The 25,853-nt window shown below is 37.9% G+C and overlaps 1 protein-coding gene and 1 pseudogene across 3 annotated transcripts in view; both read left to right on the forward strand.

Moving 5' to 3' along the window:
* Nucleotides 1-25,853, forward strand: part of DIAPH2 (diaphanous related formin 2) — a 1,022,518-nt gene that overhangs the window by 118,739 nt on the left and 877,926 nt on the right. The window lies entirely within an intron of this gene.
* LOC308336878 (heat shock cognate 71 kDa protein-like) lies at nucleotides 8,939-10,881 on the forward strand (annotated as a pseudogene). Its single transcript has one exon. The product of its transcript is annotated as a heat shock cognate 71 kDa protein-like (transcript).

Raw genomic sequence — 25,853 nt, forward strand, 5'->3', positions numbered from 1 at the left:
TTGAGAGCTCTGTTTTTTTTTTCTTTAATAGTTCCATTTCTTTTATTGTGTTCATGTTTTCTTTAAATGTTGAATATCCTAATAATATCTGTTTTAAAATCTTTGCCTGCTATTTCCACCATCTCTGTCATTTCTGGATTTTTTTCAAATGGTTAGTTTTTCTCCTGTTTATAAGTCATATTTCCTTGCTTCTTTGATTCACTAGTAACTTTTGACTGATGGTAGATATTGAATGTGACATTATTGAATATTATAATATGGTTATTTAAAAAACCTTAGGCTTTTTTCTGGTAGTTAATTTATATGTAGATCAGGGGCGCCTGGGTGGCTCAGTGGGTTAAAGCCTCTGCCTTCGGCTCAGGTCATGATCTCAGGGTCCTGGGATCGAGCCCCGCATTGGGCTCTCTGCTCAGCGGGGAGCCTGCTTCCTCCTCTCTCTCTGCCTGCCTCTCTGTCTACTTGTAATCTCTGTCTGTCAAATAAATAAATAAATAATCTTTAATTTATATGTAGATCAGCTTGATCAATTCTATACTTGTATTTAAGCATTTTTATATGACTTTAAAGTAGCATTTCTTCTAGCATTAGTCTAGTCCTATTTCTAAAGTGTGGCCTTTTTCTGGTCTGAATACTCAATGAAGTCTCTCTACCTTGGCTGATCAGAATGTCTCTCAGCCTTGTGTGATCTCTTGTAGGTGTTAAGTTTATTCTTTTCTGGTAGGCATTCTTTCTCAGTGTTCTAGGCCCATCCTCATCAAGTCTCCCCTATGTGTGTGCAGATTAATAGTCAGCCAAAAACTCAAGGAGGCTGCACTGTGGAATTTTGGAACTATTTTTCTGTGGGGATTCCTTTTCTCTGGTACTGTGCCCCATAAATCTAAGCTGCCTTAGTCTCCATCATTTCCCACCTCTCTCTGTCTTTCTGTTTGTAATTGAAATATAGTTGATATAATCTCCATTTCTTTAGCACTGTGAGACTACAATACTCTGCATAATTTTCCCCTTCCTGAACTATAATGTGGAAAGTGCCTCCATACACAAAGCTGGGTTGACTGTGGGGCTTTTACTTAGTTTGTTTCCTTTTTTTCAGGGATCACAGTCCTGTGCTACTGGTTGTCCAGTGTTTGAAAACAGTGGTTTCATATATTTTGTCCAGTTTTCTGGTTGTTTACAGATGGAGAGCTGGTCTAGTACCAGTTACTCCTTTATGTCCAGAAGCAGAATTCCCTAATAAAACTTTTGTAGATGGATGAGGTGTGTTTGGTTGCCTTTCTTTAGCTAATACTTTTAAATTTGTGTCCTTTTTTTGGTGTGTTTCACTTAAAAAGTAACCTTTCTTAATTGAAGGACAAAAATTATAGCATTATAAATTATATATATTATTATAAAATATATGTATGTATGTCTGTGTATACACACACACATTTATTTATATATATAAATAAAACAATGAGATAATCCTGTAAGTTTAATCAGTCATACAGAGGTCTTTGTGGGTTGTTTTTAAAATTATTGTATGTATGAGAGACATTTACATTTTGAATTTGTATGTAGTCTGTTTCAACTAAAGAAAATCATTACAATTGTGACCTACTTTTTTTTCAGTTGGATTTTATTCACTGATAGCCAAGTGTTTTGATAGAGCATAAAGCAATGTTTCATTAGTTTCCCAAATCCCTTGCTAAGCTCTTTTGCAGAATGAAATTTTTCACTATTTATGTCATCCTGTAGAATATAGGATATGAAAATAGAATTGTCCACTTCTCTTAACTGCAATTATAATTTGAATTGTCTTGCTAGATACATTTCTTTTTCCGCAGACACAAGTGAAGCTTCTTTTGAGTTTAGAGCTGAAATTAAGGACTATTTTAGATTGAGTCCCCAGGACACTTGTTTTTTCATTGTAGGTAGCACTATCTCATTTTTACATCTCCTGCATTGTCTCCATAGATGGTTAGAAAAGCAGTATTTCATCAGAACGATGGGTTACTGCCAGCACCCCTTTGTGAGTTGGTTATTAAAACCATGTCCTTTCCCTTCCAATTCAGAGTGCAAGCTTTTTACTGATGTTATATACTTGAGCTCTCCTGACATAAGGGAGAGGATAGCTAAAACAGCTCTCAAACCTGAGTTTATAGCCTTTGGTATCTTTTGGTATTTCAGTGAACTAGGTGAGGTGGTTCTTAATCTTTTTCTACCTGCTATCATTAACACGGTTGATAGCCAGTGAGAGCTGCATTCAAACAGAAATGGAAACTTTTAATTTATGTATAGCTTTTAAAAGGCAAAGAAATGAAGGGTTATTGCAGTTGGTGCAGTCTCTGATACAATTAATATCAAATGCATATAAATCCTATTAGAGATCTGTCATCAGTGAAAAAGGAATATGAAAAATGCGTGACCTATCTTTATTAGATTCAGTTAGAGAGAGACCATAGAGCTAAGGAGCTTTATGAACTGCATATTAATCATAACCAGTCTTCTGAGATAAACCTATTTCTTGTAACTTATCAAAGCTGTACAGAAGATTAGTCACTCCCTTTGGTAAAGAAATGTTTTACATATTGTTCTGAGTTTTGAACATTGTAGCATAAAAAACTGATTAATGGATACTTTAATATTAAAATATATCTCTTTGAATTGTATAGCTTAGGCAGCTATTATCCTGTAATGCCACCCCAATAGGGAGATGGGCTCTTTGTCAAAAACTACATCATTGTTTTGTTGCATATTGAACAAGACAGTGTAGAGGATTGTATTAGAGACCAGACAAAAGAACTTTGCTACAGCAAACAGTCATTAAATCATGCAGAAATATTTCTTTTCTTAAATCTTTACTTTAAGCAACAATTGGTAGTTTCTAGGAGCATTTTTAAATGTCACTTTCAATGCCTGAAGTCTTTTATCTCTTTGAAAAGGAAGAGAATTAGCTTAAGGGGCCAGTTAAGACCATCATATTAAATGGACAGTATTACTAAAGATAAGGGAGCAGTTTATAATCTGACAAAAATAATTAAGATCATATTTTAAAAATATGTGAGAAGGTTTCACAAGATTATGAAACTCCTAGATAAAGCATAAGGTGTTAACAGGTATAAAATGTATTTTGTATTAGTGGTTCACAAAACTTAGAGATGTTGAGTGATGTAAGCATTTAGTTCTGACCTCCTGTTACCACTTGAGTGCCCACAGTGTATTAAATCCTGTTGATAAAAATATAGAGCCATGACATGGTGAAGATATTTAATAATACATATCATTTTATTACTTTGTTTTCATATTTCTAAAGTAATAAGCTTGTTCAAAAAGTTAAAAAGAGGGCACCTGGGTGGCTCAGTCAGTTAAGTGTCTGCTTTTGGGTCAGGTCGTGATCCCAGGGTCCTGGGATCGAGTCCTGTATCAGGCTCCCTGCTCAGTGGGGAGTCTACTTCTCCCTCTTCCCCTCCCCCCTGCTTGCGATCTCTCTCTCATTCTCTCTTTTGGTCTCTCAAATAAATAAATAAAATCTTTAAAAAAAGGTAAAAAGATATGGAAGTACATACATTATAATGTCTCATTCTTTCCATCCTGTACTCTAAGGGTAACTCCTATTAATAAATTGGCATATAATCCTTCTACTTTTAAAAACGCATTTATTGAAGGAGTATGTAACACAGAAAAATGCACAAATCATAAACATACAGTTCAACGAATTAGTGAATTCTCTCATGTAACGAACACTCAATTAAAAAAATAGAACATTACCAGTTCTTCCCAATTCATATTGCCTTCTTCCTCCCCAAAGGTAACTACTATTATGACTTGGAACACTATAGTTTAGTACTGCCTGGTTTTGAACTTTATATGAATTAACGCTATCTACTTTTCTGTATCTCTTCTCTTTTCTTCAACCCATGTTTGTGAGAGTCATTCACAATTTTTTTAAAGATGTATTTATTTATTTGAGAGAAAGAGAGTATCAATGGAGAGGGAGAGGGAAAAGCAGACTCCCCAATGAGCAGGGAGCCCGACACAGGGCTCCATTCCAGGACCCTGGGATCATAACCTGAGCCAAAGGCAAATGCTTAACTGACTGAGCCACCCAGGTTTCCCAGTCGTTTACAATTTTCAGTGTAAATGTAGTTTGTTATTTTATTCTATAGCCAGGGTCAGCAACATCTATTGTAGAGGGGCAGAGTAAATATTTTAGGCTTTGCCCATTTTACACAACCTGTCACAGCCACTCAGTTTGACTTTTATAATGCAAAAGCAACCATAGAAAATCTGTAAATAAGTGAGTATGGTTGTATTCAGATAAAACTTTATTTGCAAAAATAGGCTGCTGGCTAGATTTGGCCCATGGGCCATAGTTTGCCAACCCCTGCTCTATAGTATTCCATAATATGAATATATCAAAATTAACTTATTCAAATATTGACAGACATTTGTGGTTTTATTATGAATACTGTTGTATGTTTGTTTTTGTATACTTATGCATGCATTTCTATTTGGTATATGGAATTACCGCATCATAGTTTACATACATAGGTTCACCTACAGCAATAACGTCAAATGGTTTTCTAAAGTAATGATTAATTTATACCTCTAACAGTAGTTAAACTCATCATCAATTATCAGTCTTTTTAAAAGATATTTTCTTTACTAATTTGTTAAACATAATATGTGATATTTTCATTTTCAGAATTAAAATATTAGAGACTTCATATATCAATTTATATGTAATCAAAAACTCCCTATAGAAAATTTGATATGTTAGCCTCTAACTTAACTAATTTTATTTTCCTTAATTCTAATATGCTAACAGAGCTCCACAGCATACATTATTTATTTTATGTATTGGACTGACTTTTATTCTCAACTGATGTCTATGTTGCCATACTTTGGCCAACTCTAAGCCAAGGAGGGTAGGTGATGACCAAGCAAGACCAAAGAAATTACCTGGAGACAGAGATCGAGGGATAGTTTTATTGAGGGAACTTTCTTGCAGGGAGTTCCGGAGTGGTAGACAACAAAGCATCTACTGCTGGAATCTACATGTGGCAAGCTTTTATAGTATAGCGAACAGCCTAGCAACTGTCTGCAGCCTTTTCCCTCCTGTGTGGCCAATGTTCCAAGAAGATCAAGGCCTGCCATCCAGACATTCGCCACACCCAGAGCCCTTGACCCTGAACATCGAACATGTTTCTTTTCATATCCTGTTGAATGGGAATATAGAGGGAGGATAGGATCTGTGTATTCTCAAGATAGTGATTAACAGGGGCATTCAGGGTGTGCTTGCACAAACCAGTCATCTAGCACGTACCATATAATGTCTAATAATATTATCAGTATAGCCATGTAGAACAAAGGAAAATACTTTAGTACTAGATAACCTAATTTCTGCACATGTACTCTAATTAATAACCTTTTCCAAGGGTACCTTTTACCTTTATCTTAGAGTCCAAATGTGAAGAACTTTTTTCAGATGTCATCTTCTTCAAACTCCTTGGCATTTGATACCACCCACTACCCATTCTTTGAAACTCTTGTGCTTTTTACTTACACGGTTCTATTTCCTTTACACGGGTTCTATTTCCTAGTTTTCCATCTTCCTGCCCCAGTAATTTTGCCTAAGTCTGAGTTTTCATTTGAGGCCCTGTTTTCCTGCTAAAATTTGCTTGCCATGTTGAATTCATATTATCAACCTTATGTAGGTGCTCTTAAATATATTTCTTTGATCTAGACTTCTCATCTCCTTCTGGTCTTATTTTCCAGATGCCTAGAAAGTATCACTATTTCATCTCATCTTTTCAAATTTAATTATCTAAAGTGAAACTCATAATATTTACACTTTATTCTCTCTTCTTTCCAACCCCCCCAAATCTCATATTCTTTCATATCCATTTAGCAAATAGATATAGTGGAAAGAAGTGCTTAGTTAAGCTTTGATAAATAGCAAATAATAGAGTAATTTCTCTTCTTGGTTAAATGGAAGGTAAGGGGAGGAATAAAAGTTTTATAAAACTCTTGTTAGGAATGAAATTTGTAGCTGTATTCAAAATAATATGAAATGTTGTTAATTTTAATATTTGTTCACCAAATATAAATCATTTTTCAGTCATAATTTGGGATAGTTAAGCAAGTTAATTTTGGAAAACAGTACAGAAGTAGTGCTTTATCATTCTAATTGAACAATGATCATAGTTCACTTCTTTCTGGTGTCTTAGAAATAAAGCTATAAATATATGCTAAAATTTGAAAATAATTTATTCAGCATAAATAAATGATAACTATCATCTTGAAAAAGGAATTGCTTCTGGGTAGTAAGAAAAAGCATGTCTTTGCAGTGAAGCACTGATATCTTCTGAATCTAAATGGGATTAATTTAAAACTTTTGAGAAAAGCATATAATTTATCAGAGTGTCATTTTCAAATGTGGAAACCCTTAATCTTATAGGAAATGAGGAGAGTCACTGAAATTCTTTAATAACCCTGACATACTGCCGAAATGTAGGTAACACTGAAGTAGATTCCTTGATGATAATCATGGGAACATACTAGAGTTGAATATAGTTAAAATAACATATATTTGGGTGTCTTCTTTGTTCCAGGCATTGTTGTAGCAGCTTACACATACACTGTAGTGAGGAAAGAAAAAAATACATGCGTATATATCCATATCCATACTAACACACACACACACACACACACACACACACATAGACATATACACACACATATATACACATCACTAGCTGGCTAGATGAAATCTCAGGTGTAAATGCTACGGTGAAAATAACTGGAGTAGAGTAGGGAGTACCAGGGATGATAGTTGCAATTTGAAATAGGGTGCTCAGAATGGGCCTTGTAGTGACATTTGAGTAAAGACAGAAATAAGGTAAGGGAATTAGGCAAATACACATCTTGTATTGTGTTTATTTGTTGGGTTTTTATTTCTCACTTCATTCCTGAGGGATTTGGTACCTGAATTACTTAGTAGATCAAAGCTAAAGAAAAACATGATACATTGACATTTTCTGCCTTTGGTAACATCAGAGAACCCTGCTAGGGAAAACTTAGTCCATGCTGAGGAAATATTCTGCCTGGACTTGTTTTATTGCCAGTGCTGTCACTGGAGTTCCATGTTGCCTATAGTCATTGAGGGTGGAGTATTTTTTTTTAAGATTTTATGTATTTATTTGACAGAGACAGAGATCACAAGTAGGGAGAGAGTCAGGCAGAGAGAGGAGGAAGCAGGCTCCCTGTTGAGCAGAGAGCCCGATGCGGGGCTCGATCCCAGGACCCTGAGATCATGACCCAAGCTGAAGGCAGAGGTTTTAACCCACTGAGCCACCCAGGCGCCTCAAGCGTGGAGTATTTTACTATAATAGTTCCACACCTGATGAAATTCACTTAGATTGAAAATATTCTTTCAGGTCAGACCCTTAACCTGCTTCTTTTTGAGTGCAGATTTACTAGTCTAAAAATCAAATGAGGGGCACCTGGGTGGCTGACATCATGATCCCTGGTTCCTGGAACTGAGCTCTGAGTCTCTGTCAGGCTCCTTGCTTAGCGGGGAGTCTGCTTCTTTCTCTCCCTCTGGCCCTCAGCTTGTGTCCTCTCTCTCAAATAAGTAAGATCTTAAAAATCAAATGAGAAGAAACGTGAGACCGTTTACTGGAAAAGCCTAGGCAGTGTGAAAGCATTGTAACAGTGACTTTCTGGAAATAATTCTTCTGATGTTATTAACTATTGAGTGAAATAATGTTGGGTATTTCTGGCTAGGTAAAGGTAAAGGTAGGTAACACCTTAGAGTAGTAGTCAGATCACAGAGTATAGGAAATTTTCGATTGCAGTTATGTAGCATCCGTCCTAGTTGCTGACTTTCCCCATTATTTACTGTTGTAATTGAGAAACTTGGAAAAACTGGAAAATGAAATTTGAATACAGAGCTCTTAGTTTGTTATATTACTGCTTAGTATCATTGGAATAAATACAGATGTAATTTTACAGGCTGTTTAGTGATTATTCTCTACAGAAACCCAATAGTTGTCTCGTGGATTTTCATTTCAGTATTAAGAATTCTAAAATATATTTGGGGAATTTTCCTTTCACTTTTAAGAAATTTTACAGATAAATCCTCAGTTTTCCAATATGGCAGTGTATCACTGATATCCAAGCAAGAACATACAGGGCTTATAATGTAAAGAATTAAAAGTTAAAAATTACATTATATAGGTTCTAACTATGTATGTATGATCCAATATGTTTTTGCTTAGTTTTCTGACTTTTGGTTTCTTTTAAGCTGGACTTGCTACTTTAACATTAAATGCATTCATATTTTTGGTTAGCCGATAAAATGTGCCTTTGTATGCACGTGCACACACGTGCGTGCACACATACACACACACATAATTTTTGCAATAAGAAAGGAAAAGTATAGACATAATGGAATCATTGGTGAAGGAAACCAGGTCAGTAGTAATCCAGCTAGACCAGTGGACAACTTTAAGTAAGGCAGGGAGTATAGGTTAATGTCATTGGTGTAGACACATATGTTTCAGTGTTGAAGAGGAGTCAGTAGTGTAGGAAATTGAGAAATAGTCTGGGACCCAGGAACAGGGTCTGGGCTAAGGAGAAAGTCCTAAATAGAGGTCAGAGATGCTAGGTAGAGGACAAAGGATGCTAGGAATTCATTAAACTTGATGTGGGGCTAAAGGTTTTATAAATCATGGGCTTTCCTGCCCAAGAGAATATTAGCATAGTAAGGACACTTAGAGGAATCTGGCCCGTGACGCTCAGATGGGTTGCTCCTACATCTACTGTTCATCACAAAATGAGATTTGTTGTTGTAGAAAAACAATAATTAGAAATCTCCTGGGAACTCATTGAATGCGGGGCTATATCTTTGGACAGCTGTGTTCTTCTCAAGCTGAGCCCGGCCCGCACAGAAGCAACCATGTCGAAGGGACCTGCAGTTGGCATTGATCTTGGCACCACCTACTCCTGCGTGGGTGTCTTCTAGCCCAGGAAAGTGAAAATAATTGCCACTGATCAGGGAAACCAAACCACCCCAAGTTATGTCGCCTCCATGGACACCAAACAATTGATTGGTAATGCTGCAAAGAATGAAGTTACGATGAACCCCACCAACACAGTTTTTGATGCCAAACACTTGATTAGACGGAGATTTGATGATGCTGTTGTCCCATCTGATACAAAATTGGCCTTTCATGGTGGTGAATGATGCTGGCAGGCCCAACGCCCAAGTAGAATATAAGGGAGAGACAAAAAGCTTCCATCCAGAGGAGGTGTCCTCTATGGTTTGGACGAAAATGAAGGAAATCACAGAGGCTTATCTTGGGAAGACGGTTACCAATGTAGTTGTCACAGTACCTGTGTACTTCAGTGATTCTCAGCGTCAGGCTACCAAAGATGCTGGAACTATTGCTGGTCTCAGTGTACTTGGAATCATCAGTGAGCCAACTGCTGCTGCTATTGCTTATGGCTTAGACAAAAAAGTTGGAGCTGAAAGGAATGTGCTGATCTTTGACTTAGGAGGTGGCACTTTTGATTTGTCAGTCCTTACTATTGAAGATGGGATCTTTGAGGTTAAGTCTACAGCTGGAGACACCCACTTAGGTGGAGAAGATTTTGACAACCGAATGGTCATCCATTTTATTGCAGAGTACAAGCGCAAAGATAAGAAGGATATCGTTGAAAACAAGAGGGCAGTTCATCGTCTCCATACTGCTTGTGAACATGCTAAGCGTACAGTTTCTTCCAGCACCCAGGCTAGTATTGAGATTGATTCTCTGTATGAAGGAATCGACTTCTATACCTTTGTTACTCATGCCCGGTTTGAAGAATTAAATGCTGACCTGTTCCGTGGCACCCTGGACCCTGTAGAGAAAGCCCTTTGGGATGCCAAATTAGACAAGTCTTAGATCCATGATACTGTCCTGGTGGGTGGTTCTACCCATATACCCACGATTCAGAAACTTCTCCAAGATTTCTTCAGTGGAAAAGAACTGAGTAAGAGCATCAACCCTGATGAGGCTGTTGCTTATGGTGCAGCTGTCCAGGCAGCCATCCTTTCTGGAGACAAATCTGAAAATGTTCAAAATTTGCTGCTGTTGGATGTTACTCCACTTTCTCTTGGCATTGAAACTGCTGGAGGAGTCATGACCGTTCTCATCAAGCATGATACTACCATTCCTACCAAATAGACACAGACCTTCACTAACTACTCCGACAACCAGTCTGGTGTGCTTATTCAGGTGTGTGAGAGTGAGTGTGCCCTGACCAAGGACAACAACCTAGTTGGAAAGTTTGAACTCACAGACATAACCTCCTACCCCTCATGGTGTCCCTCAGATTGAGGTCACTTTTGATATTTATGCTAATGGTATCCTCAGTGTCTCTACTGTGGATAAGAGCACAGGAAAAGGGAGCTAGATTACCATCACTAATGACAAGGGCTGCTTGAGCAAGGAAGATACTGAGTGCATGGTCCAGGAAGCTGAGAAGGACAAAGCTAAAGATGAGAAATAGCAGGGCAGGACAAGGTGTCTTCCAAGAATTCATTTGAGTCTTACTCATTTAACATGAAAGCAGCTGTTGAAGATGAAAAACTTCAGGGCAAGGTAAATGATGAAGACAAACAGAAGATTCTTGACAAATGCAATGAAATCATCAGATGGCTTGATAAGAACCAGACTGCAGAGAAGGAAGAATTTGAACACCAGCAGAAAGAGCTGGAGAGTCTGCAACCCCATCATCACCAAGCTGTACCAGAGTGCAGGGGGCATGCCAGGAGGAATGCCTGGAGGCTTCCCTGGTGGTGGAGCTCCTCCCTCTGGTGGGGCCTCCTCTGGGCCCACCATTGAAGAGGTTGATTAAACCAACCTGAAAATAAATAGGTGTAGCATTGTTCCACACACAATATTCAGAGGACCCAGATTTGTAGCAAATTCCATGGCAGTTGTAACATTGAGCAGCTATAGCAAAAAAACTGGGCATTCTTGATACTTGAATATGGAATATGTACACAGGGAAAGGAAATAAACATTGCACTTTATAAACACTGTATTGTTAAGTGGAAAATGCAATGTCTTAAATAAAACTGTATTTAAAATTGGCAAAAAAAAAAAAAATCTCCTGGGGACTTAAAAAAAAAGTCAGCTATTTTTGAGGTTTATTTTTCATGTAAATTAAAAACAGCCAGTTATATCTCAAAGAACAATTGATATAAAAATAGTGTAATTTTTGGCCACTCATAATTGGGACCATTTAGTTTCATGATCCTTTATATGACACATCGCACTTGTTCCTAGATACTTTAATAAAGGTGTTATCTTTCCTGCTCTCTTACATCTTCATAATGGGGCTGACTTAACAAATACTTAGTAGATTGACAGAATTCTACCCAGCATTGATTATTAACTCAAATGAGGCATACATATAGAATAAAGAATGTAATGATAAAATTTATAAAATGGTATCAATTGCTCCAGTACCTGTCACTCTAAGGGCTAATCATTATTCTAAAATTACAGTGACAAAAGATTTTTTATTAGACAGAGGAAAAACATTCTGTGCATTTTTTCCCCATCCTGCCTCCTATTTTGAATCTGTCTGCAAGTCTGGTTTAAATCCTACTTAAAAGTTTACATTAAAAAACGTATGCACTTTACGTAGATGTGGTGATGCTTAATTATCCATTAAAGAAGACATTTCACATTTTCAACATGAATGGTTTCTTACTCTAAACTTTTTTTTAAAAACATTAATTCAACAAGGGAAGGCCAGCAGTGCAAGCAATAGTTGTAGATGTTTTTCAACTATAGCTGTCAGGAGCGTATGTTGAAATACATTTGAAATACCACATTGTGGGTGGGGGGGACCTTTAATGGAAATCCAGATAACACCAAAAAAGAAAAAAAAAAAGGTCATTGCCATTGGACTATAAGATTAGCCTAGAGTTTGATTTTATGTCTTTTTAAGGGTATCATCATCCAAAGATACTGCATCATTTTCTCTTAAATTTTCTTCTATTGATGATTGTTTTAAGATACATAATGTCAGGGATCTTTACCCTCTTTCTTCATTCAAAAGTGGCTTCTTATGCTGCCTTGAACAGCACTGTTTTTATGTATTTTAAAAGTATTTTAAGGGCACCTGGGTGGCTCAATTAGTTAAGTGACTGCCTTCAGTCCTGGTCATGATCCCAGAGTCCTGGGATCAAGTCCCGCATCAGACTTACTGCTTAGCAGGAGTCTGCTTCTCCCTCTGACCCTCATCCCTCTCATGCTCTCTCTCACTCTCTCTCTCAAATAAATAAATAAAATCTTTAAAAGAAAATAAAGGTATTTTAAAGATGTTCTTAATTGCCTATGCACGTTTTATTGATTGATATATAAAATGAAATAGTAAATTATTTTTTCAAGATTTTATTTATTATTTATTTGACAGATAGAGATCACAAGTAGGCAGAGAGGCAGGCAGAGAAAGAAGAAGGGAAGCAGGCTCCCCCCTGAGCAGAGAGCCTGACGCGGGGCTCAATCCCAGGAACCTGGGATCCTGACCTGAGCCAAAGGCAGAGGCTTTAACCCACTGAGCCACCCAGGCGCCCCTAAAATAGTAAATTATTATTAAATTTTTTGACAGCCATCCACAAATGTTTTCTGATATTCCATGGTGATTTTGCATGCTGCTCCATTAAGTATTTGATGTAAACAAGATCTCAATCTCTCTGTGTCTTTCTGTCTCTCTTGATTCCACCTTTTCTTTTTTTAAAGAGTTTATTTATTTATTTAACAGAGAGCGGGAGAGAGAGCAAGAGAAAGCACAAGCATGGGGAGCAGCAGAGGGAGCGGGAGAAGCAGGCTCCTCACTGAACAGGGAGCCTGATGTGGAGCTTGATCCCAAGGCCCTGGGGTCATGACCTGGGCTGAAGACAGGATACTTAACTGACCAAGCCACCTAGGCACACCTTTTCTAAAGACTTGAATATAATCTCTTTTCTCTAAATAAAACAAGATGGGATCAGGAGGGAGACAAACCATAAGAGACTCTTAATCTCACAAAACAAACTGAGGGTTGCTGGGGGGAGAGGGGTTGGGAGAGGGTGGTGGGGTTATGGACATTGGGGAGGGTATGTGCTATGGTGAGTGCTGTGAAGTGTGTAAACCTGGCGATTCACAGACCTGTACCCCTGGGAAAAATAATACATTATATGTTTATAAAAAAATAAAAAAATATATTAAAAAAATCTCCTTTCTCTGTAGTAGCTGGAAAAGAATAATAATAATAATAATAATTTCTCTATTCAAAGTAGGAATGAATCAATATGCTTGCAGAGACCAGCTCTGTTCTATATGGTTATCTTTAAAAAAAATATTGTGGTAAAAACATACAACATGAGATCTCACCTCTTAACAACAGATTTTAAGTGTATAGTACAGTACTAAGTACAAGTACAATGTTGATTTCTGGCACTTTTCATCTTGTATGAATGAAATTTTATAGCCATTAAGCAACTCTGGATTTCCCTCTCATCTTAGCACCTAGGAACCACCATTCATTTTATCTTTTGATGAGTACAGAGATCTTTTCAAGATCCCAATTTCACTTATTTTCTTTGCTGGATCATATGGTAGTTCTAATTTTAATTGTTTGAGAAATTTCCATACTGTTTTCCAAGTGGCTGCATTATTACATCTCCATTATAAGTGTTCCAGGGTTCTAATATTTCCATATTCTTGCCAACACTTTTATATTTTGTTTTTTAAACATATTTTTTGTATTTATAGTGGCCATCCTAACAGATCTGAGGTGGTATCTCATTGTAATTTTGATTTTAATTTCCCTGATAAGTGATGTTGATATCGTCTCACGTACCTGTTAATCATTTGGATTCTTTGGAGTAAATATTCATGTCTTTTGCCCATTTCTTAATCAGTGTATTTGGTTTTCTGCTATTGAATTATAGGAGTTGCTTACATATTTTGGATTTTAATCCCTTATTTATTTTTTGATTTGTTCCCATTGACTTTGCAGTCATATAAAAAAAAAATACTGCATGAGTGCCTGACTGGCTCAGTCAGAAGAGCATGTCATGAGTTTGAGTCCCACATTGTAGAGATTACTTAAATACATAAATCTTTAAAAAAATGCTGCCAACAACAATGTCAAGGAGCTTACCTCCTATGTTTTATTCTAGGAGTTTTGTGGTTCTGGTCTTACATTCAAGTCTTTAATTCATTTTGAGTTGATTTTTATATATAGTGTAAGGTAGTGGTCTAGTTTCATTCTTTTTCCTGTGTCTTTCCAGTTTTCCCAACACCATTTATTGAAAAGACTGTCATTTCCCCATTGTATATTCTTGCCTCCTTTGTCATAAATTAATTGACCATATATGCATGGCTTTATTTCTGGGCTCTCTTTTCTGCTCAGTTGATTTATTAGTCTTTGTTTATGCCAATACCATACTCTTTGATTACTAGAGCTTTGTAGTGTAGTTTTAAATCAGGGAGCATGATACCTCCAGCTTTGTTCTTTCTCAACATTGCTTTGGGTATTTTGAGTCTTTTGTGGTTCCATACACATTTTAGGATTCTTTGTTCTATTTCTGTGAAAAATGCCATCAGAATTTTGGTAGGGATTGCATTGAATTTGTAGATTTCTTTGGGTAGTATGGACATTTTTTTAATTATTAATCCTTTCAGTCCATGAGCACTGGATACCTTTCCATTTATTTGTGTCTTCTTCAATTTATTCATCAATGTCTTAACAGTTTTTAGTATATAGGTCTTTCATCGCCTTGGTTAAATTTAGTCCTGGGTCTTTTATTCTTTTTGATGCCGTTGTAAATGGGATTGTCTTAATTTCTCTTTCTGATAGTTCCTTATTACTATATAGAAAATTTCTATATATTGATTTTGTATTTTGCCACTTTACTCAGTCTTTTGCTAATTTCTAAGAGTATTTTGTGGAGTCTCTAGGGTTTTCTCTCTCTATATATAATCATTTCATCTGCAAATAGTGACATTTTTGTATCTTCCTTTTGTATTTGGATGCTTTCTATTTATTTTTCTTGTCTAATTGTCATAGCTAGGATTGCCAAAACTATGTTGAATAGAAGTGGCGAGAGTGAGCATTCCTGTCTTGTTCTCGATCCTAGAGGAAACACTGAGCTTTTCCCATGGACTATGATGGGTTCTTTGTGTTTTTCGTATATAACCTTTATTATGTTGAGGTGTGTTCTGTCTATAGCTACTTTTTTGAGAGTTTTTAAAATCATAAATGGAAGTTGAATTTTTTGTCAAATGCTTTTTCTGCATCTATCAAGATGATCATAAGATTTTTATCCTTCGTTTTGTTAATACAGTATATCACATCGATTTGTAGATGTTGAACCATCCTTTCATGCCTGGAATAAATCCCACTTGATCATGGTGAATGATCTTTTAATGTATTGTTGAATTTGGTTTGCTAATATTTTGTTAAGGATTTTTGTATCTATATTCATCAGGGATACTAGAGTATAATCGACATCATCATCTGCTGTTGCTGCTGCTTTTTTTTTTTTTTTTTTTTGTAGTGTTCTTGTCTGGTTTCAGTACCAGGGTAATGCTGGCTTCAGAAGATGAGTTTGGAAGTATTCCCTCATTTTCTGTTTTTTTGGAAGAGTTTGGGAAGGATAAGTATTAAATCCTTGATTGGAAGAATTCACCAATAGAGCTGTTTGGTTTTGGACTTTCATTCACCGGAAAGTTTTTTTTATTAGATTCAGTTTCCTTGCTAGTAATTAGTCTATTCAGATTTTCTGTTCATGATTCAGTTTTTGGATGATTGTTTTCTGGGAATTTATCCATTTCTTCTGTTTTATGCAGTTTGTTGGCATGTAAGTGTTCATAATATTTTAGATCTTTACTATTTCTGTGGTATCAGTTGTAAATACTCTTTCATTTCTGATTTCATTTATTTTAAACCTTCTATTTTTCTTGCTGAGTCTAGTTATGATTTGTCAGTTTTATCTTTTCAGAGAAACAGCTCTTAGTTTCACTGACATTTTCTATTATTTTTTAAGCCTTTATTTCATTTCTTTCCACTCTGATCTTTAGTATTTCTTTTTTTTCTACTAACTTTGGCCTTTGTTCTTTTTTTCCTAGTTCTTTTAGTTGTAAAATTAAATCCTTTACTTGGATTTTTCTTGTTTCTTGAGGTAGGTTTGTATTAGTATGAACTGCTTTTGCTGCATCTCATAAATTTTAGGTTGTTGCATTTTCATTTTCATTTGTCTCAGTATTTTTTTATTTCCTCTTTGAATTCTTGAATCCTTGGTTGCAGTAGCATGCTGTCTAATCTCTGCATTTTTGTGATTTTTTTTCAGTTTCATTCTTCTGATTGATTTCTAGTTTCATAACATTGTGGTTGGAAGGATGCTTGATATGATTTCAGTCTTCTTAAGTTTACTGAAATTTGCTTTGTGAGTTAACATGTGGTCTATTCTGGAGAATGTTCTATGTGCACCTGACAAGACTATACTATGACTATACATTTGCCAAAATACAAGACTGTATTTTGTGGCTTTTGGATGGAATGTTCTGTGTATATTAAGTCCATCTGGTCTAATGTGATGTGTAAGGCTGATATTTCCTTTATTTTTTGTCTGGACGATTTATTCATTAATCCAAGTGGGGAATAAAATCTCTTATTATTACATTGGTATCAGTTTCTCCCTTTAAGTCTGTTAAGATTTGCTTTATATAATTAGGTACTTCCTGTTGGGGGTGTGAATATTTACAAATGTTATATCCCGTTAGATTGACTTTTTTAGCATTATGTAATACCCTACTTTGTCTTTTTATTACAGTTTTTGCTTTAAAGTCTGTCTTGTCTATTAAAAGTACAGCTACTACAGCTTTTTTTAAAATTTGCATTTGCATTGAAAATCTTTTTCTTTCCCTTCCACTCATTCTCTGTGTCCTTAGATCTAAAATGAGTCTTTTGTAAGCAATATATAGATGTCTTTTTTTTTAAATTCTTTCACCCATTCTGTGTCTTTTGATTAGAAAATTTAGTTCAATTACATTTTTTTTTAAATTAAATTTTTTATTTATTTTCAGCGTAACAGTATTCATTGTTTTTTCACCACACCCAATGCTCCATGCAATCTGTGCCCTCCCTAATACCCACCACCTGGTTCCCCCACCCTCCCACCCCGCCCCTTCAAAACCCTCAGGTTGTTTTTCAGAGTCCATAGTCTCTCATGGTTCACCTCCCCTTCCACTTTCCCTCAACTCCCTTCTCCTCTCCATCTACCCTTGTCCTCTATATTATTTGTTATGCTCCACCAATAAGTGAAACCATATGATACTTGACTTTCTCTGTTTGACTTATTTCACTCAGCATAATCTCTTCCAGTCCTGTCCATGTTGCTACAAAAGTTGGGTATTCGTCCTTTCTGATGGAGGCATAATACTCCATAGTGTATATGGACCACATCTTCCTTATCCATTCACCCGTTGAAGGGCATCTTGGTTCTTTCCACAGTTTGGCGACCGTGGCCGTTGCTGCTATAAACATTGGGGTAGAGATGGCCCTTCTTTTCACTACATCTGTATCTTTGGGGCAAATACCCAGCAGTGCAATTGCAGGGTCATAGGGAAGCTCTACTTTTAATTTCCTGAGGAATCTCCACACTGTTCTCCAAAGTGGCTGCACCAGCTTGCATTCCCACCAACAGTGTAAGAGGGTTCCCCTTTCTCCACATCCTCTCCAACACACGTTGTTTCCTGTCTTGCTAATTTTGGCCATTCTAACTGGTGTAAGGTGGTATCTTAATGTGGTTTTGATTTGAATCTCCCTGATGGCTAGTGATGATGAACATTTTCTCATGTGTCTGGTAGCCATTTGTATGTCTTCATTGGAGAAGTGTCTGTTCATATCTTCTGCCCATTTTTTAATATGATTAACTGTTTTGTGTGTGTTGAGTTTGAGGAGTTCTTTATAGATCTTGGATGTCAACCTTTTATCTGTACTGTCATTTGCAAATATCTTCTCCCATTCCATGGGTTGCCTCTTTGTTTTGATGACTGTTTCTTTTGCTATGCAGAAGCTTTTGATCTTGATGAAGTCCCAAAAGTTCATCTTTGCCTTTGTTTCCTTTGCCTTTGGAGACATATCTTGAAAGAAGTTGCTGTGGCTGATATCAAAGAGGTTACTGCCTATGTTCTCCTCGAGGATTCTGATGGATTCCTGTCTCACGTTGAGGTCTTTTATCCATTTCGAGTTTATCTTTGTGTACGGTGTAAGAGAATGGTCAAGTTTCATTCTTCTACATATAGCTGTCCAGTTTTCCCAGCACCATTTATTGAAGAGACTGTCTTTTTTCCACTGGATATTTTTTCCTGTTTTGTCAAAGATTATTTGACCATAGAGTTGAGGGTCCGTATCTGGGCTCTCTACTCTGTTCCACTGGTCCATGTGTCTGTTTTTATGCCAGTACCATGCTGTCTTGGTGAACACAGCTTTGTAGTAAAGCTTGAAATCAGGTAACGTGATGCCACCAGTTTTATTTTTGTTTTTCAACATTTCCTTAGCAACTCGGTGTCTCTTCTGATTCCATACAAATTTTAGTATTATTTGCTCCAGCTCTTTGAAAAATGCTGGTGGAATTTTGATCGGAATGGCATTAAAAGTATAGATTGCTCTGGGCAGTATAGACATTTTAACGATGTTTATTCTTCCCATCCAAGAGCATGGAATGGTCTTCCATCTTTTTGTGTCTTCTTCAATTTCTTTTAGGAGTGTTCTGTAGTTCCTCGAGTACAGATCTTTAACCTCTTTGGTTAGGTTTATTCCGAGGTATCTTATGGTTTTTGGTGCTATAGTAAATGGAATCGATTCTCTAATTTGCCTTTCTGTATTTTCATTGTTAGTGTATAAGAAAGCCACTGATTTCTGGACATTGACTTTGTATCCTGCTACATTACTGAATTGCTGTATGAGTTCTAGTAGTTTGGGGGTGGAGTCTTTCGGGTTTTCCATATAAAGAATCATGTCATCTGCGAAGAGAGAGAGTTTGACTTCTTCCTTGCCAATTTGGATACCTTTTATTTCTCTTTGTTGTCTGATTGCTGTTGCTAGGACTTCTAATACTATGTTGAACAAGAGTGGTGAGAGTGGGCATCCTTGTCGTGTTCCTGATCTCAATGGGAAGGCTGCAAGCTTTTTCCCATTGAGGATGATATTTGCTGTGGGTCTTTCATAGATAGATTTGATGAAGTTCAGGAATGTTCCCTCTATCCCTATACTTTGAAGCGTTTTAATCAGGAACAGATGCTGGATTTTGTCAAAAGCTTTTTCTGCATCAATTGAGAGGATCATGTGGTTCTTCTCTCTTCTCTTATTGATTTGTTCTATCACATTGATTGATTTGCGAATGTTGAACCATCCTTGTAACCCAGGGATGAATCCCACCTGGTCATGGTGGATAATCTTTTTAATGTGCTGTTGGATCCTGTTTGCTAGGATCTTGTTGAGAATCTTAGCATCCATATTCATCAGTGATAACGGTCTGAAATTCTCCTTTTTGGTAGGGTCTTTGCCTGGTTTGGGGATCAGGGTAATGCTGGCTTCATAAAAAGAGTCTGGAAGTTTTCCTTCTGCTTCAATTTTTTGAAACAGCTTCAGGAGAATAGGTATTATTTCTTCTTTGAAAGTATGATAGAATTCCCCAGGGAATCCGTCAGGTCCTGGGCTCTTGTTTTTTGGGAGGTTTTTGATCACTGCTTCAATCTCGTTACTAGATATCGGTCTATTCAGGTTGTCAATTTCTTCCTGGTTCAATTTTGGGAGTTTATAGTTTTCCAGGAATGCATCCATTTCATCTAGGTTGCTTAGCTTATTGGCATATAACTGTTGATAATAGCTTCTGATGATTGTTTCTACTTCCTTGGTGTTAGTTGTGATCTCTCCCTTTTCATTCTTAATTTTATTAATTTGGGCTTTCTCTCTTTTCTTTTGGATTAGTTCGGCCAATGGTTTATCGATCTTATTGATTCTTTCAAAAAACCAGCTTCTAGTTTCGTTGATACGTTCTACTGTATCTCTGGTTTCTACCTCGTTGATCTCTGCTCTAATCTTGATTATTTCCCTTCTTACGTGTGGAGTTGGTTTGATTTGTTGTTGATTCTCCAGTTCTTTAAGGTGTAGAGACAGCTGGTGTATTCTGGATTTTTCAATTTTTTTGAGGGAGGCTTGGATGGCTATGAATTTCCCCCTTAGGACAGCCTTTGCTGTATCCCATAGGTTTTGGAGTGAAGTGTCTTCGTTCTCATTGGTTTCCATAAATTGTTTAAGTTCTTCTTTGATCTCCTGGTTGATCCAAGCATTCTTAAGCAAGGTGGTCTTTAGCTTCCAGGTATTTGAGTTCCTTCTGAACTTTTCCTTGTGATTGAGCTCCAGTTTCAAAGCATTGTGATCTGAGAATATGCAGGGAATAATCTCAGTCTTTTGGTATCGGTTGAGCCCTGATTTGTGACCCAGTATGTGGTCTATTCTGGAGAAGGTTCCATGTGCACTTGAGAAGAATGAGTATTCTGTTGTTTTAGGGTGGAATGTTCTGTATATATCTATGAGGTCCATCTGGTCCAATGTATCATTCAATGCTCTTATTTCTTTATTGATTTTCTGGTTCGATGATCTGTCTATTTCTGAGAGAGGCGTGTTAAGATCTCCTACTATTAATGTATTCATATCAATATGACTCTTTATCTTGATTAATAGTTTTCTTATGTAATTGGCTGCTCCCATATTGGGGGCATAGATATTTACAATTGTTAGATCATCTTGGTGGATAGTCCCTTTAAGAATGATGTAGTGTCCTTCTGTATCCCTGACTACCGTCTTTAGTTTAAAATCTAATTTATCTGATATGAGAATCGCTACCCCGGCCTTCTTTTGAGGCCCATTGGCGTGAAAGATGCTTCTCCATCCCTTCACTTTCAGTCTGGGTGTATCTTTAGGTTCAAAATGGGTCTCTTGTAGACAACATATGGATGGGTCCTGTCGTTTTATCCAATCTGCAACCTTGTGTCGTTTTATGGGTGCATTTAGGCCATTCACATTGAGAGTGATTATTGAGAGATACGTTTTTATTGACATTGTGTTATCTTTGAAGTCTTTCTTTCTGTCGATTGTCTCTATATTTCTCTTCAATGCTATTCTTAGGATTTTTCCTCTTTTATAGAACCCCCCTTAATATTTCCTGCAGTGTCGGCTTGGTGGTTGCATAGTCTTTCAAGCCTTGCCGGTCTTGGAAACTCTTTATCTCTCCATCCATTTTGAATGTCAGTCTTGCTGGATAAAGTATTCTTGGCTGCATGTTCTTCTCATTTAGTGCCCTGAATATTTCTTGCCAGCCCTTTCTGGCTTGCCAGGTCTCTGTGGACAGGTCTGACGTTATTCTGATGGGCTTTCCTCTGTATGTAAGGAGCTTCTTTGTCCTAGCAGCTTTCAAGAGATTGTATCTACAATTATGATTCCTCAATTTTACTATGAGGTGCCTGGATGTTTTTTTTGAATTTCTAATCTTGGGGGGGGACCTTTCTACTTCTAGTACATGAACACTTGTTCCATTCGCAAGATTGGGAAAATTTTCATGAAAAACTTGTTCCACTATATCTTCTAGACTTCTTTCTTTCTCCTCCCCTTCAGGGATTCCAATAATTCTGACGTTGGAACGTTTCATGGCATCATTTATTTCCCTGATTCTGTTTTCGTGGCTTCTAAGCTGTTTGTTCCAGGCTTCCTCCTGATCCTTTCTCTCTATTTGTTTGTCCTCCAGATCACTAATTCTATCTTCTGTCTCAGTTACCCTAGCTTTTAGAGAATTTAGATTAGATTGGAACTCATTGAGAGCGTTGTGAACCTCATCCCTGGTGGCCTTCAGCTCTGCCCTAACATTATGAACCTCCTCTCTGGTCGCTTTCAATTCTGCCCTAATCAATTCTGTTTGGTCATCCATGGCTTTCTCTAACCTAGCTATTGCCTGGATAATTGTTAGCCTGAATTCTCTTTCTGACATATTGTCTATGTTGATAGCCGTTAGCTCTGTTGCAGAAGGCCCATCCTCTGTATTTTTCTTCTGTTGGGGATTCCTCCTCCTAGTCATTTTGGTGAGAGATGACTGGACAGATGTAGCTGGATGTATTGACCGTGGTGCAGTCAAGGTGCACCCTGGAACGCTTCTGAGCACTCAGGATTCCTCACCCAAATGAGAGAAAAAAGAAAAGAAAAAGAAAAAAGAGGGAGAGAGAGAGACAGGAAAAAAAGGGAAGATAAAAGTGAAGGTTCAGCCCAAATGGGCCCCAGGGTAAGGTTTATGACGTATACAAACAAAAACAGACAAACAAAAAGACTGATAAAAGTTTATGACGAGAGAAAATATATATATATATAAGCAAAAAAAAGGGAGGAGCCTCGTCAAGAAGAACCCCAAGTATAAGATTTATATACTAACCGGACAAACATAAATACACAGAGACACTGGCAGAAGAAAAAGATCGGAGCATGGTTATAGATTCTCGGTGTGGGCGAGGAAGGTTATTTTGATTCTTCCTGGATGTATCTTGATATCTTTGTTAAAGGACTCAACTTTCCTAAGAAAAAGGGGGATTAAAAATTGGCTCACCTATAGGGGTAGCATTGCTTGGAGAAAGGGGATTACCTTGAAGTTTAACTCTATATGAATATTAGAAAATAAAAATAAAAAAGGAATAAACTGGACTAAACTAAATTAAAAATTTTTTTAAAAATTAAGAAAATAGAAAAGCAAAAGAAAAACACATGTGTATGTATCAAAAAATTCAGGTTAGAAGTTTATCATGGAATTTGATGTACTGGACATCTCACTGTGATGGTAAATAGGTTAAAAAATTATCTATATAAAAAAAGAAAAAAAAATGAACCAGAATAGTGGGAAAGAATTAAAAATAAAAGTTGTATCTATGAAGTAGTGGTGGTTGTTCTCTTGTAGTCTTTTTTTTTTTTTTCCTGATTTGTTTTCTGAGGGAGGGGGCTGCCACATGGGTTTTCAGTCAATGATGTTCCCTGAGTTAAGTCCTCCCGACCCCCTCAAGGGGGTGGGCTCTGAGAAAAACGTTTTTTTTCAGGTTTTTGTTCTCTGGAGGTTTTTATGTTTGTTCACTTCTTTTCTCTCGCCTTGACAGCTTTTGATGGTTTTTGGAGGTTTAGAGGAAAGAAAACTGCACCCCAACCTCCCTCTCAGAGAGAAGCCTCAGTCTGCTCCCCTGCAGGTGCTGCAGGTGCTGCAGCTGCTGGGCCGCTGGCAGAGCAGGTTCTGAGTCACGGTCCCTGGGGACGCAGGATCTCCTGCTTGTACGCAAAACCAAGGCAGCTGTGGCTGTCTGGGCAGCTCCAGACCGCCAGAGAGGTTCCAAGCAGCAATCGCACACTGAGATTTTCCCGCTGGCTGGGGCTAAGAGCTCAGCTCTTGCGCGCACCTCTCCCAGGGGATAGTTTGGGGCGCGGCGCCTCCAGCTCTATCGGCTCTATCGCCGCGTGGGTCTATCGCCGCGTGGGTCCCAGAACACCAGGCTGGGCGTGCACCTCTCTCAGGGGAGGTTGAGGCACGCGCGCATCTCCAGTAAGGTGCGCGTTCTGCCGTCTGGTGTGGCTCCCAGCCCCTCACGGGAGCCGGACTCCACCCGTTCTCGGGCGCACTGGCGGCTCCGGGACAAAGACCAGGTTTCTCCGCCGCACTCTCCGGCTCAGCGCCAGGGGATGCTGCCCTGGGTCTGGGGTCTTAAGCCCCTATCCCTATCCACCCCGATTCCCACAATTTCCCGCTCGAGTCTTTGCTCTTTTGAGTGCTTTCAACAAGACTCCAAGTTAATGCTGGTCCCCAGATGCCGGGCACTCTCGTATTGGGGTATTATTTTCCAGTCAGTCACCTCTGGTGGCTCCCTCCCCCTTTTGTTTATCTTCCGATATCAGTCCGACGTTCCCACTCCACTTTACCTGCCCACTGGCGTCTTCTGGCCCCCGTAGAGATCCAGACGTGTATAATTCTGATCTCAGGCTGATTTCATGGGTGATCGGAGTTCTTTGGTAGGTAATCAGCTCACTTTAGGGTGCAGGTTGAAAAGGCGCCTCCTCCTACTTCCCCGCCATCTTGTCTCCGGATTTTTCAATTTTTTTGAGGGAGGCTTGGATGGCTATGAATTTCCCCCTTAGGACCGCCTTTGCTGTATCCCATAGGTTTTGGAGTGAAGTGTCTTCGTTCTCATTGGTTTCCATAAATTGTTTAAGTTCTTCTTTGATCTCCTGGTTGATCCAAGCATTCTTAAGCAAGGTGGTCTTTAGCTTCCAGGTATTTGAGTTCCTTCTGAACTTTTCCTTGTGATTGAGCTCCAGTTTCAAAGCATTGTGATCTGAGAATATGCAGGGAATAATCTCAAGTCTTTTGGTATCGGTTGAGCCCTGATTTGTGACCCAGTATATGGTCTATTCTGGAGAAGGTTCCATGTGCACTTGAGAAGAATGAGTATTCTGTTGTTTTAGGGTGGAATGTTCTGTATATATCTATGAGGTCCATCTGGTCCAATGTGTCATTCAATGCTCTTGTTGCTTTATTGATTTTCTGGTTCGATGATCTGTCTATTTCTGAGAGAGGCGTGTTAAGATCTCCTACTATTAATGTATTCATATCAATATGACTCTTTATCTTGATTAATAGTTTTCTTATGTAATTGGCTGCTCCCATATTGGGGGCATAGATATTTACAATTGTTAGATCATCTTGGTGGATAGTCCCTTTAAGAATGATGTAGTGTCCTTCTGTATCTCTGACTACCGTCTTTAGTTTAAAATCTAATTTATCTGATATGAGAATCGCTACCCCGGCCTTCTTTTGAGGCCCATTGGCGTGAAAGATGCTTCTCCATCCCTTCACTTTCAGTCTGGGTGTATCTTTAGGTTCAAAATGGGTCTCTTGTAGACAACATATGGATGGGTCCTATCGTTTTATCCAATCTGCAACCTTGTGTCGTTTTATGGGTGCATTTAGGCCATTCACATTGAGAGTGATTATTGAGAGATACGTTTTTATTGACATTGTGTTATCTTTGAAGTCTTTCTTTCTGTCGATTGTCTCTATATTTCTCTTCAATGCTATTCTTAGGATTTTTCCTCTTTTATAGAACCCCCCTTAATATTTCCTGCAGTGTCGGCTTGGTGGTTGCATAGTCTTTCAAGCCTTGCCGGTCTTGGAAACTCTTTATCTCTCCATCCATTTTGAATGTCAGTCTTGCTGGATAAAGTATTCTTGGCTGCATGTTCTTCTCATTTAGTGCCCTGAATATATCTTGCCAGCCCTTTCTGGCTTGCCAGGTCTCTGTGGACAGGTCTGACGTTATTCTGATGGGCTTTCCTCTGTATGTAAGGAGCTTCTTTGTCCTAGCGGCTTTCAAGAGATTGTATCTACAATTATGATTCCTCAATTTTACTATGAGGTGCGTGGATGTTTTTTTTGAATTTCTAATCTTGGGGGGGGACCTTTCTACTTCTAATACATGAACACTTGTTCCATTCGCAAGATTGGGAAAATTTTCATGAAAAACTTGTTCCACTATATCTTCTAGACTTCTTTCTTTCTCCTCCCCTTCAGGGATTCCAATAATTCTGACGTTGGAACGTTTCATGGCATCATTTATTTCCCTGATTCTGTTTTCGTGGCTTCTAAGCTGTTTGTTCCAGGCTTCCTCCTGATCCTTTCTTTCTATTTGTTTGTCCTCCAGATCACTAATTCTATCTTCTGTCTCAGTTACCCTAGCTTTTAGAGA

The sequence above is a fragment of the Martes martes genome (genome assembly GCF_963455335.1).
Source record: "Martes martes genome assembly, chromosome: X".
In the NCBI taxonomy this organism is placed as follows: Eukaryota; Metazoa; Chordata; class Mammalia; order Carnivora; family Mustelidae; genus Martes; species Martes martes.